This window comes from Mytilus galloprovincialis, chromosome 1, assembly GCF_965363235.1.
Source record: "Mytilus galloprovincialis chromosome 1, xbMytGall1.hap1.1, whole genome shotgun sequence".
NCBI classification, from domain to species: domain Eukaryota; kingdom Metazoa; phylum Mollusca; class Bivalvia; order Mytilida; family Mytilidae; genus Mytilus; species Mytilus galloprovincialis.
In genome coordinates this window covers 80,025,418-80,039,067 of record NC_134838.1, presented here as the reverse complement: position 1 = coordinate 80,039,067, position 13,650 = coordinate 80,025,418, and the positions used below count along the sequence as shown (strand labels likewise).

Sequence of the window (13,650 nt, the reverse complement as noted above, 5' to 3'; positions counted from 1 at the left end):
AACTTTAACAAATATATGACAGTAATGATATCTTAAACCATTCGAAGGATGCATTTCATAGCTTTCTGAAGCAACTGTGATATCCCATTGATTTAAATACACAACCTTATGTTTAATACACCTATCTGCGGCCAAGCTTAGCGAAAGGTCGTGCGACATAATCAGTCAAACAAACTTTATTAGATTAAATCTTTAAGGAACGATCGTTTTCATTGGTCAATTTAAACCTTCGACCTCACACCTGCGAAAATAGAACACACGTACTATAATGTTGGATGGACTGATCAATATTCACATAGCTGGTCAAGGTCGTTTAAAGCTTCCATCGTCGTATTTGCGTACATGATTATGTTCTTGATTATGCAATCACAATTCTAGCTTTTATAAATGTGCATGTGAAATTCATTGGTTTTATAATTTTCTGCAATTGATGAAAAATTTTAAACTTTAAAATCTGAACAGTTTTCACATCGAACTATTTAATTCAAATCTGTCCTCTGAATCAAGGGACGACATCAAAAGTTCAATGAAAAATAAAAAAAAAAACTCAATCCACATATTTTTTACATTGACTCCCCCCTGCCCCCCTTTCCCCCCCCCAAGTTGCTCATCCTGTCTTTTCTTTCACTCAATGGACTCGATGAATTAGCTTTGTACTTGAAAAATGAAACCGTACTTTTCTACAAACACTTTTCATGTTCTTTGACAAGTTTTAGGTATTCGACATAGGATAGTGATTTTTTCTGATTCCGTTTACTTGAGAAAAAAATCCCGAAATTGTAAGTAAATTCATAACATGTAACCAACCATGCTTTGTTAAATAACACAGATGGCAAACCATGGCACAGGGGAATTAAATGTAGTTTATAAACTCAAACGATATACTTCATGAGGTTTTGCTATTCTCGGTTGAAAAACGAACGTAAATTGTTTGTTGAAATATGTACATGTAAATAGAAACAATCAGTTTTTAAAAAAGTGTTTATTCATAAAATGTTTTGATAAAAAGGTGAGTTTCTTCTTCTAAATGCATTTAGTCATCCTTAATTTCTTGATATTTTGTTTATCAGTTTATCATACATGTTTCGTTTTGTATTTCATTTTAAATACGAATACATACTACATGTACTTTAGCGAATAGTTCAACAATGTTATGCAGCTCTATTCTTACAGTATAAAATAAAAAATCAATGTTCATCCATTTAAAATCGAAAACAGTACATTTATATTTAAAAAAGAAGATGTGGTATGATTGCCCTTCTGATCCCTTCTGTCCGGTGGGCGTCCGTTTTTTACGGATGTGTTCTTAAAAAGTGACAAATCTTAACTGCGGGATAATACCTTGTATACTATAAATACATATATAAAAGAAGATGTGGTATGTATGATTGCCAATGAGACAACTCTCCACAAGAGACCAAAATAACACAGAAATTAACAACTATAGATCACCGTACGGCTTTCAATAATGAGCAAAGCCCATACCGCAAAATCAGCCATAAAAGGCCCCGAAATGACAATGTAAAACAATTCAAACGAGAATTGTTCCTTATAAACTACGACATTTCTCACAAGTATTAATTAATTATTTTGTTCAACACATGCAAAAGAACTGAATAATCTTCGCCGATGTTACATTTCAATTTATTACAACAACATGCCTTCACTGAATTCATTCAGGTGCACAAATGATACGATTAAAGTTATTTTCTTTCTATTTTGGGGGACAATTTTCTCCGTTTATGGTACGCTTAGCTACTGCTGTGTGTATGTTTTATAGCATGAAAATAATAAAAGAGGAATGTCAGTGCAACCCATCATTAATTATTGTAATGGATCAGTATTATGAGATACTTATTATAAGTGACTACGACATTGTTAGGATTATAACCTACTGTCAGTATAAAAGAAATTAAAAGTGGTTCATATATTCATGCGTATAAAAGCGGCACATGCATTTTATTTTATCCTTATATTTCTCATTATGCGGTACACGATAATTGAGTTGCTGCATGCATAAAGAACTTAGAATATTACTTAATACAAAATATCAGTATATTTCGACCCCACTATTTGAAGTTAACAAAAGATTTATTTAATTCTTTTGACCAAAAGTTTGTAAACCAAACAAATCCTTGTTTTGACGTTCGTAGTAACATAGTACATTCCATTGTCGGTCACCTGTGTCAATTCACGTGCACACTGACTACATTGTTGTTGTATTTGAATCTTTCGGCCAATGAAATGAGACGTTACAAGTTGTTTGTTTATGATACGCCAGAATGTTATCAATGAGCTATCAAATGCTAAACTTCACTGCATTTCACTGTATCACCGAAAATCTTGAATATAATTTTATTCTGCAGATATCTGACAAAATCATACGGAACACAGTCAGTATGTTGCAAGTTATGTGGGCCTTTGATGAATATTTTTGCGTCAGGCACACGATCCAAGAATTCTATTATAGAATCTTTAGCGTTCATGACATGTTCTTCATAAACTTATAATGGAACAAACCCTATGTGTACATACCAATGCAGTACTACAATCGGATTTTTAGAACGTAGTACGTTGAGGTGATATTTTGCAGGCTTAAAATAATGTATTGTCGCATTAGATGTATAAGCAAAAAATGGGATACATACTTGTTGTAACTTGGTTCAACATTGTTTTGGCATAAGAGATTATGTCATGTTTCATTATAAAGATATCCAATTGGGGACGAAATGTTCAATGTGACTAAAGGATTTATTTGTCTACACGAGTATTCTGGGTGGTCTATGATTTTATCTGCAATAAAAATATATATGTATACACAATGTATTTAAAAAGCTGAAAAAGATAAATACTGAGACACAGACACGCAATGACAAAAGGTTAACACCAAGAAACATTGAAATACAGAAACAGAGTAAATATAGTTCAGAATCATAAATCTGCACGGGAATGACAATACCACTCATAATCTTACCTACGCTTACCTTACAAAGAATATTGTACAAAAAAACAGAAACAACTTCTCTTAATTCCTACTTGTTTTGACCAGAAATCTTTTCAACTTTCTGATAAAGACTATCGTGTATAAAGAGAAGAATATATAGATACCTAAATATATGAAAAAAATAATTAAAGTGTGAATTACAAAATTCTAAATACAAACGGACGGTTTGAATTGTCATTTAAGGATACTATTACACACAACTTAAGTATCACTTAAATACTAAAGGTATATATAATTATTTAAAACTGATATGTTAAGTCGTTGGTATGAACATGACCAATTGGTTTTGAAAGAATCTTCGACTTCCGACTGGTTACCTTTTCTGTAGTTGGACATCCTGGTACCAAGTCAGGTAAGAGCAAGATAAAGAAATAAAACCAAGCTTTCAATCGGTATAATTTTGGGGGGAAATTAGCTGCTCAACATTTTTGTTCTGATTGTTGGACAGTTGATCAAAGGAATGGGTAACTGGGTAACTTGAAAAATGGTTTTAGGATGTTTACCTGAGTTTAATTTGATTGATTGATTGAAACAGTATATGGATTTGCAAGATCAAAGTTCATAGTCACTGTTTCAAAAAAGAACATTTTTCGGGGAAAACAGTTTTGAAAGATTTACTGAAGTTGCCATTTAAAATGAAACTTATACCGATGGTAGAAGTATGAACGGAGAAGATGGTTATTGAGTTTGGGTACAACAGGTTAAATGATCCTCTTACTAAATTCACATGTTTTTAAAAGTCCCAGTTAGTGGTTGATTCTAATATTGGCATCCATATTGGCCAATTTGCAGGCATATCTGATATGATTTTTACATCAAAATGTTGATGGCAAAATTAATACATTTAGTACAGATTAAAACTGGCTTCATATAATAGGATTGATGAAAATGCTTACAAATATATCAATATGTAGTCTTGGTGTATGTGCAAGTAACAGAGTCTTTAATTTCTCATACAGATAACAGTTTATCAAACGCGTACTCGGGTTTAGTCAGCTATTCGTTTTACCTTGTTTACAAGATAGATATATAGGGTTAGGTGCTCTGTCCACCATGATGGTCGCTAGCTTATGTTTGTTACTTTTGTTCTGATTTGTTTTTCACTGCCGATGAATATCTTCCCTCTTATATTTAAATAGACGGAATACGCATCACTTTTTGAACATTTTGACAGCCTGTTGTACAATCTTCCGATTTTTTATGTTCACAAAACATCTTATCTAGACATAACAGTCCCGTACTCAAATGATATATTAAGTTATACGTACAATGTCGTGTTAACAAACATCAAGGATGAACTGTACAAACCTGACACCTGATTGTCTGATAAATGTTTGATAAGGATTTCAAAGCGAGCACCTGATATAATTCATGAATTATACCATGAATAGTAACGACCAAAGTGATGATTCCAGCTTTCTTTTTGTGAACCTGCCATGTTTGCTTTGGTCTTATCGGTTTGTATCAGACTTACAAAAAGTGATTTTCACTTTATTTATTTCTTTTTTTTTACACCAGATATGATGTAGACAATTGACAAAAAAGATTGGGGAGTCAATAGACATAATAAAGTGAAGAGACGGACATGAAAACTTAACAAGACCAATGACAATCTTACATAACCATCTTAAAGCTTGTGTTCCTAATTTTGCTGAAATAACTTAACGATCTAGCCATTTTTGTAAAATTGAGTACTGGTTTGAGTAACTTTTAAGAAACCAATTTCTGTGCATGAGATAGTACCTATTACTTTAAGAATTTACCACCATGTACTTCAACTTTAATTTCCTTGATAATTTTATTACTTGTAGCGCTGAAGTATAAAAAAAACATTTTAGATTTTATGCTCGAAAAAGACCATATATAAATGTATATGCCAAAGCGTCACCAATTGCAAATCACAAAAGACTGCATATATATGAATACATATTGTCAATCAAATCACACACATTATGCATCTCTAAAATATATTTAATATCAAGGAAACAAGAATTTGGCAAAACTTTTAGGGCTTTTTGGTCCTCAATGCTCTTCAACTTTGTACTCTATTTGGCCTTTTAAACATTTTTTGATTCAAGCGTCACTGATAAGTCCTTTTATATACGAAACGTGCGTCCGGCGTATATATAAAATTTTGATCCTGGTATCCATGATGAGTTTTGTATATTGGAAATTATCGGCAAAAGCAATATAAAGAAAATATAAGCAATCTGAGTTACCTTAAGAAACACATTAATGCTAATTAACTTATTTTTATTATGGTTGGCTTAATTGCTGTCTCCTTGACTCTTCAAAAACATAGAATACCTTCACGAAGGTCTTACGTAGATGCTAATGATAACTATCTTAACCTTGAACAGTTAGGTTTTTTTAAACTAATCAACAAGCAGCAATCGCTTCAAAAATTTCTGTGTAACAACACGAAGATCAATCATGTAACGAAAAAATTTCCTCAAATGTATTACCTTATGAAGTTTCTCTGTGTTGTTGTAAATGTCGAAACGTTCGTATCTCCAATTATGGAATACCATTCTGAACAATCAAACCCAAGTTTATCTGGTAATGTACAAAACCATCTCATTCCATAATTCATTGATGTAAAGTCACATATACCGTGTTTTGTCAGTGTGTGAATCCCACATGGACCTTAACCAGTTTATTCACGTGCATTCTTAAAATCTCCTTTCATAGTCCTCAATATTTCATTCTTGTAAACGTAGCTGATTTATTGTTGATTATTTCCACTGTAGTTTTCGGCAAATAAACAAGAGATTTTCCGAAATCTAGGTCTTTATACTTTATGTATTTTTCATAATACTTGAAATCAGTAGCTGTAAACGTTTCGATGTCTTTTTTGTTTCCAGGGCACGAAATCTGCCATCTACAATAATCAACTGATATATAAATATATACAGAGAGAGTAACAAATACATTTACTTATTTCAAAGATCAAAGTTTTCTTTTGTCCAACCTCTGCTCTCACTTTTGAATTAATTAGCAAATCTTGCGAGTTCAGCTAGGCTACCCTTTAGTTATCCAAAATTGAAGCAATAGGTAATCCATCCCACAATAAACCCATGATAAAAGTATCCTCGGTTTGTCTTTACATAATCGTGAGCCATGTCCAGTCGCAAAATGAAAAAAATCTTGATTTCGATGACTTACATTGTTGAACGTTAGGAGAAAAATAACAGGTGTGTACCGGTGTTCAAAAGACATAAATCGATTGAGAGAAAAACAAATCCGGGCATCACATTACAACCGAGAGAAACACGTAAAAAAACAAATTTGCCAAAAAAAATAAAAAAATGTGATAGACATGCATCTATGACAACCACTGAACCACCTGACTTAGGACATGCACGTACAGAATGATGTGGCGGGGTTATATTTCAGTTTGTTGATTTTAATTACCGCCCCCTAACCTGGGACAGTGGTGCCACAGTTGAACATAAGAACAAACTATGAAAATCAGTTGAAAAATGGTTCGATACAAGGCAGAAAACATCATATGAAAACACAGATCGGACGTGGCAGTATATCTATTATACATTCCACAACAAAAGGACACTAAATATAAATCTGAGACTACATTCAGATACATGTAATGACAGCTAGTTCAAAGCCAATGACAAACTGTTACATATCGGATTTTTTTTTTTTGGCTGATTTGTATCAGTCAGACTGATTTAACTTGAAAACGAGTTCATGAACCACTCGTTTTGTAAATGACATTAGATTTGATAACATTATTTAAGATTATTTGCACCAATTTTTATGCAGTTAAGCTGCATTATGCGAGCACTCTAGATTTGTGTTCTACCCAATAAATCCTGAAATACTTGCCATTGTTATTATCTAGCTTGTTACTATGTTATATATAACTAATTGAACACTTTTTTAATACTTTTTATTCTGGATTACAAAAAAAATGACCAGAAAAACCTTAAATGATCGTCGATTTATCCAAAAGTTTTAAAGTTACACATAGGAAGTAGTGCTTATTAAAAATCCTTGTGTAGTTCATTATGACTTGTGCTTTTAGCTAAGATGTCAAAGAACAATTGTATGAAATATTTAATCGCCGAAAATCTCTGAAGACAAGCAGTTTAGATTTCCCAAATGACAAAAGTCGTAGGAATATTGTTTGTCATCAATACGTAGTACAACTACGTCAGTAGTCTTATATAATTCAACTGTTCATGGCGGCAATTTCAAATTAGAAAAAGAAATTTTCGTAGCTTTTCAATTTGGAGGCAGGTGTACAAATTAGCGGTGGTCCGAGACCTTCCACTTTTGCAAGCGGAATTTCGACTAGGATAGTTGGTTTCTAGCTACGCCCGACGTAGTCGCCTTACATTTGAAAGAAAATAAGAAATTACTTTGCAAACCTTTTCACCATGTTCACCAAAGTCTCCAATTAAACGAGCTAAAAACTTATTTTTATCATTATTATTCATGACGGCGATGTTCATTTTGTTCAACCGCTAGCTTTATACAGAAAATCGCCGACAAATATGGTATAAATTCGAGTAAAATCGTATCTGATTGACAAAAACAACATTGTAAACACATAACAATGGCGGCCGTGAAGACAAAATTTTACTAAATCGGATCCGATTCCGGAAGCGGATAAGGGTAATTCCGGGTTTGACGATCATTTACAAAATAAATCCAAGCAGGTGAAAAAATACATCTATGCATGGTAAATGAATATAAACACTAGTATTGTAAACCAAAAGATATATGTAAAAGTAAGAAAAAGCAGAAAAAATATTTTATTCAGAAACTAAAAATTACTTTTTGATAAATTTTAATTTAAAAATCCAATACAACGTGACAGCTGGGAACAGTATATCTAACAATATACATGTTCATGGTCACAGTCTAAATTTTCTTTATAAATGATAAATGATGATAATGCATGCGAGATGCTTTTAAAGTGTAAACATATTACTGCAATTTCGAGGGGTTATTTGTTTTTTCTCAATTTTGAAGGGTCAATTAAAGTAGCTGAAAGTTTCTTTCTTTATTTTCACAAATAATGCAACTATATTATATATACCTTAATGTAAGTAAATCATATGATATATAGGTGGCATTCTTTGGGCCACTCTACCCCCTCCTGTTTGATAACTTGGAAACGGTCGAGCTCCCCACCCCTAAACCATATGAGGGGCAGATCCAGGATTTTAGGTTAGGAGGGGCGCAAACTTAAATTTTCGCCGAGCAGAGCGAGGCTAAAAAAAAATTGAGGTAAAATTATGGGAATTTTCTTTATTAAGCTGAGAACAACCCATGCTTTGCAAATTTAAGGGGGTGCAAGCCCGCAACCCTCCCCCGTCTGAATCCGCCCCTGCATATATTCAAGTATAGGACAATATAATAAATAAAAAATGAAATATAGGGGAGTCCCTGGAGTTACCCCACCCCTTCCTGTTTGAGAACTTGGAAACGGTTGAGATCCACACCCCTTAACCATATATATTCATGTTTGTGACAATATGAAAAATCAAATGAAATATAGGAAGAGTCGCTAGGGGTCACCCCACCCCTCCTGTTTTAGAATTTAAAAATGGTTGAGATCCCCATCCCTAAACCATATATATTCATGTATGGGACAATATAACAAATCAGATGAAAGATAGGGGAGTCCCTGAGGTCACTGTTCACCCTCCTGTTTGAGAACTTGGAAATGGTCAAGATCCTTACCCCTAAACCATATATACTCGTGTATGGGACAATATAACAAATCAAATGAAATATAAGGGAAGTCCCTGTGGTCATCCCAACCCTCCTGTTTGAGAACTTGGAAACGGTCGAGATCCCCACACCAAAACAATATATATTCATGTATGGATCAATATAACTAATTAAATGAAATATAGGGGGAGTCCCTTGGGTCACCCTACCCTTCCTGTTTGAGAACTTGGAAACCAATGAGATCCCCCACCCTAAACCATATATATTCATGTATGGGACAATATAACAAATAAAATGAAATGTAGGGGAAGTCCCTAGGGTCACCTTACCCCCAGTGGCGGATCCAGAAATTTTCATAAGTGGGGCCCACTGACTGACCTAAGAGGGGCCCGCTCCAGTGATTCCCTACATAAGCAACCAATTTTTTTCTCAAAAAGGGGGGGCCGGGCCCCCTGCCCCCTAAATCCTCTGCCTACCCCTACCTGTTTGAGAACTTGAAAACCGTTGAGATCTCCACCCCTAAATTATATATATTCATATGTATGGGACAAAATAACAAATCATTTACATTTACTATGGGCAAGTCAGTCAGACCTCATCTTTGATCCCTGTTGTAGTGAACATTTGTCTGATTCGTGTCTCATAACTTTTGTACTATAGAACACAAACTCAGTTTTCTTTCCAGGGAAACCAGTCCATTCATACTATAACATATTCATACTACGTCAAATTGAACTTCTAGCAGTCAAATAAAACCAAGGTTAACTACCAAGTAGAACAACTGCAATCATTGGGAACTTGTACCACTGCAGACTCACCATAAAAAATATACATTGATATATGCATTGCTTTTGAAACCTTGATAACATATAAATTATTTGCCTTAATAAATAAATCATTAGATAAACATGAATGTACTATATATGAATGTTTAATGTTGAGGCAACATTGCCACAGTTTTCATAATTACGGTTGCCTTGGTTTTTGGTTAACTGCCTTCAGCGCTTACAGCGCTTTGATTAAGAAAAAGCAAATGATTATTTTTTTTTCAATTAGATATGTACACAGCAACAAATATCCTTTTTATTTCCAAAACCATGAAACTTTGATAGAAATGTATTATTTCAAAAGAAATGTTATTGAAAGTTGTGTATATCCTCTGAAAAAAAAATTAATAATTGCCAAAACTCGAAATTTCCAGCAAAATTAACGTCTAAAATTTCGACCTATCTATCTCTAACGATCACCACTGGAAGGTATATTTTTTATTAAATATTTGAATTGACTAGGTAAACTAAAAGCTTGTATGCAAATTTTATTAAAAAAGTTACACATGACCTTGTGCAATGTCAAAATATAGGCATCGCCAGATTGTAGTACAGTGAATGTGCATATGCGAAACCAAAATAGAAGGCTATTTAGAATGGTTCATGGTATTATTTACTGATACCAAAATCATAATACTTATCATATAGTAAAGGAACAGTTAGGTTGAATGATATATTAATGTCGAAATGGTTTTTGGGGAAGATTTACAAAAATATATTTATTAGAATTTGAATATATATTTAGCATTGTACATGTACCTATATATATTCCTATGATAATACTTGACTAGCCGTCGCAAACTAGCACCAAATGAGCACATGACAGGAGGAAGGAATATATTTTAGAGTTCAACAATTATTATACGTACCCGAACAATTTTGTCGTTGTAAGGTGAAGTGTTGGGACAGCAAAAATCAAAGACCAAAACAAAAGTTTCTTATTTAATTTAAAGGTCGTACTGAACCTGTAAAATATTGTTTTCATCTTCATTAACCTTATCTGATCAGAGACGATTTGAAATCGAAAAGGACAGTTTCTACTCAAAATTATGTTCTCTAGAGCACACCTGGCATTTAGAGCGTGGTTGAAAGTATAATGTATGTAAACTGTTGTAGGATGAATTTTTGTAAAATAATTTATGGGTTATAAGGAATACCATGAAAGGTATCAAGTAATAGATACTTGGAGATATAACATTTTTTTAACCCTCTTCCTTTTTTCCAAAGTTCCTAAATTTCTTATTTCTGTTTTTCTTTATACTAAGAACATACAAATACTATAAAAAGTGTATCTGGTATTTACTATATCTTCCAAGTTAATCCTAGTTAATATAGTCATTATATCAGTGACAACCGCGGATATTTATAGTAAATGTAAAATAGCAGATACACTTTGCTCATAGTTAAAAAAACGCAAAAATAATTGTCCTGTCTCAAAGTACTAATGAAATAATGTGTAATTTTCAGACAGTCCCAAACGGAAGTCCTGTCCTTACTTAAAAGTCTTTTCGATGACGGAAACAATATTCGGACGGTTTTATTTTCATCTTTCTCCCAACGTAATCCAAATAGAATAATCATTAGCGAGAATGACAAATGCGACTATGTATTGTACCTATAGGACACAGAGACATGACTAGTAGTTTATTGTGGAAGAAAGAGAAGCGACACACAAAATGAGGTCTTCTCATTTAATAGTAAAGATTTTGCAGATCTATAACTTTAAACAACGATGCTATTACCAAATTGTTATTTCAACTGATCGGGCGGAGCTTACGTTTTAATTTGCATAATGACAGTCTATTTGAATGTGTGTGTGATAAGGATGATTGCCGTTATATTTATTACTGATTTCTAATTACCTATCAGTGTCATCAAAAGAATTTACAAACTATAATGACTAGACACTTCATTGATGAGGTTATCTAAAAACACCTATATATCGATGGACTGGTTTATTATGAGCGAACAGGTTAAACTCCGCCCAGTCAAGTGAAATAAATCGAGTAATAATTGTGGTTAAAAATGTTTAAGATACACCAATGCATTCAATGGTATGTTATGGCTGAAAATGCATGTGTTTTTCTTAGGTAAAAACAGCAATACGAGACGTACAGATAGAGTAACATCCTGTATTTAGTCTTAGAAATCAAGGTCTTTCTCTCTTTTTTTTTAAATATATAAACTAAATCAAATTATTTGTCATTCGCTATAATATTAAATCATTAACCGGTTTTACTTCCAATTTCAGATGTTCTGCAAAAGGGAACAACTCGATCAAAGACGACCTGTGAGACCTATCAGATCAAGATTAAAGCATGGAGCCTTGTAAAGGATTATTCTGACAATTATTTTCTATTCGTATGTGCATCACACAAAAAAACAATTGAGACATCTGACAAATAAAAAAGTAAGATTCTTGCATACGATATACATTGACAAAGACACAGCCTCTCACGAACGACAAATTGTGCTCCATGAATACGGTTTGCATTGACAAAGACACACTCTCTGACAAACGACAAATAAGCTCCCTGCATACAGTTTGCATTAACATAGAAATACTCTATACGCACAACAATGTATGCTACCTACATGCAGTATGAATTGACAGGGACACACTCTCTGACAAACGACAAGTAAGATCCCTGCATACAGTTTGCATTAACATAGAAATACTCTCTAACGCACAACAATGTATGCTCCCTATATACAGTATTCATTGACAGAGAAAAAGCCTCTTACAAACGACAAAGTGGGATCTCTGTATACAGATCTATACAGTATGTATTGACAGGGAAGCAGCCTCTTAAGAACGACAACGTATGCTCCCTGCATACAGTATGCATTGACAGGGAAACATCCTCTTACGAACGACAACGTATGCTCCCTGCATACAATATGCATTGACAGGGAAACGGTCTCTAACGAACGACAAAGTGGGATCCCTGCATACAGTATGCATTGACAGAGAAACAGGCTCTTATAAAAGACAATGTGAGCTCCCTACATACAATATGTATTGACTGAGAAACACTCTCTTATAAGTATTTTCCTATATATTGTATGCATTGGCAGAGAAACAACATCTTACAAAAACAATGTGAGCTCCTTGCATACAATATGTATCGACAGGTAAACAGTATATCCAAATTTAACTAAAATGAAGGTAAAAATAGATATTTGTTTTTATACTAAATTTTCGAGAGAGAAAAAAAGGTTCGACGGAACAAAAACGTTTTAAAGTTTAGCATTGATTTTTAGATTAATAATTGTGTGAAGAAGACTTCAAAACTTCTACCTCTGATGGTACTTTCTAACTAAAACGGCATACGATGGGCCCGACGGAATGTTACTTCTGAAGAATGGTAAGATGAGATTTTTAAAGTTGTTATCGTCACGTTTGTCAGAAATCCGTATGCTAGTTTGACGTAGTCCATCTATGTCTGTGTTAATATAAAGATCCGAATATGAAGCAGGCCTTCTAGTTTTGTTAATTATTTGAATGTTTAATTTTAGCTACCTATAAACCCTTTTTTAATCCACCAATTTTCCTCGGGACGCCTGTACCAAGTTATGATTATGACAATTGTTTCGTTAAACTTGTTGATATAGTAGAGTGTTTGCTTTTATCAGGTTTTATGGACTTTCCTCTATTTAATTGAATTCGGAATTCGGTATTCTTGTTAATACTTTTAAAAACGATTTCGATTTTTATCTTCAATATTTTTGATACCAGATTTTATAAGCGTTTGGTATTACTATAAATTATCACTTCTGTTATGTACTATGAACAACAAATTTTTGTTTTTGTAAGATACATTTTCGTTTTCCTTTTATACGTATACCTCACAATAAAATTATTTTTATTTACCTGTGTACATTATTCTATTTGGCGGTATTTTGTTCAAGGTTGTGGCTGTTTTTCGGAAATTGGTAAGCATCTAACCCCTTATATGATTGGATTTGTGTTTACATTGTGTCATAGATTTAATTTATTCGTTCAGCGTATGTTCTCTTGTGTAAATATGTCTTTTGATTGATATTATATAGTGTGTCTTTCTCTTTTGTGATGGTACGCTATTATTTCAGATAAAGGTAAAGGTTGGTACCTAT

General features: G+C 33.3%; 1 protein-coding gene across 1 annotated transcript in view; it reads left to right on the top strand.

Annotated features, from left to right (window-relative positions):
* LOC143085270 (uncharacterized) overlaps nucleotides 1–13,407 on the top strand; it is a 49,942-nt gene extending 36,535 nt beyond the window's left edge. Inside the window, exon 7 of the mRNA XM_076261536.1 lies at nucleotides 11,786–13,407. The gene's annotated coding sequence lies outside the window, so the exon portion shown is untranslated. The remainder of the gene's footprint in view (nucleotides 1–11,785) is intronic.
* Nucleotides 13,408–13,650: the final 243 nt, after the last annotated feature.